Consider the following 1,392-nt stretch of genomic DNA (forward strand, 5'->3'; position numbering starts at 1 on the left):
AGCGCACGAGCCCCCCCAGCCCCCAGGGAGCAGACTTCCTGGGCTCCTGCCCCCTGGGCTGCACGTGGCCCCACTTGGGGCAGTTGGTGACTCAGCACTTTCTCTTCCTGGAAACTGAGGCTCATGGGAGACATGCAGATGAGCCCAGAGCACCATGGGAAACGGCCCTATATGTGCCCAGGCGGCGGGGGCTGCTCCCCCTTTCGCTGGTGCTCACGGGAGCAGAGGCACCGGTGTGGGTGAGGGTCTGGGTGGGGGGGAGGTCTCGGGGCCAGGCCTGGTGCTGGGCGACCGGTTGGGAGGCCGAAGCGCCACAGTGGACCCCCTGGTGCCATGGGCCAGCTGGGGGGGTCCTGGGATGAGTTTTCCTCAGGGTCTGTCGGGTTCCAGCAGGTTCTGTCGGGTTCCCTCAGGGTCTGTCCAGTTCTAGCAGGTTCTGTCAGGTTCCCTCAGGTTCTGTCGGGTTCCAACAGGTTCTAGGAGGTTCTCTCAGGCTCCCTCAGGGTCTGTTGGGTTCTGTCAGGTTCTAGCAGTTTCTGTTGGGTTCTAGCAGGTTCTGCAGGCTCCCTTGGGTTCTGTCAGGTTCCAGCAGGTTCTGTTGAGCTCCCTCAGGTTCTTTCAGGTTCTAGCAGGTTCGGTCAGGCTTCCTCGGGTTCTGTCGGGTTCTGTCAAGTTCTAGCGGTTTCTGTTGGGTTCTAGCAGGTTCTGCAGGCTCCCTTGGGTTCTGTCAGGTTCCAGCAGGTTCTGTTGAGCTCCCTCAGTTTCTTTCAGGTTCTAGCAGGTTCGGTCAGGCTTCCTCGGGTTCTGTCGGGTTCTAGCAGGTTCTGTCAGGCTCCCTCAGGTTCTGTCAGGTTCTAGCGGGTTCTGTCAGGCTCCCTCAGGTTCTTTCAGGTTCTAGCGGGTTCTGTCAGGCTCCCTCGGGTTCTTTCAGATTCTAGCGGGTTCTGTCAGCCTCCCTCAGGTTCTTTCAGGTTCTAGTGGGTTCTGTCAGGTTCTAGCGGGTTCTGTCAGGCTCCCTCAGGTTATGTAGGGTTCCAGCAGGTTCTGTCAGGCTCCCTCAGGTTCTTTTAGGTTCTAGCGGGTTCTGTCGGGCTCCCTCGGGTTCTGTCAGGTTCTAGCGGGTTCTGTCAGGCTCCCTCAGGTTCTTTCAGGTTCTAGCGGGTTCTGTCAGGCTCCCTCGGGTTCTGTCAGGTTCTAGTGGGTTCTGTCAGGCTCCCTCGGGTTCTGTCAGGTTCTAGCGGGTTCTGTCAGGTTCTAGCGGGTTCTGTCAGCCTCCCTCGGGTTCTTTCAGGTTCTAGTGGGTTCTGTCAGGTTCTAGTGGGTTCTGTCAGGTTCTAGTGGGTTCTGTCAGGCTCCCTCGGGTTCTTTCAGGTTCTAGCGGGTTCTGTCAGG

This window comes from Propithecus coquereli, unplaced genomic scaffold (genome assembly GCF_000956105.1).
Source record: "Propithecus coquereli isolate 6110/MARCELLA unplaced genomic scaffold, Pcoq_1.0 Scaffold501, whole genome shotgun sequence".
Lineage (NCBI taxonomy): Eukaryota > Metazoa > Chordata > Mammalia > Primates > Indriidae > Propithecus > Propithecus coquereli.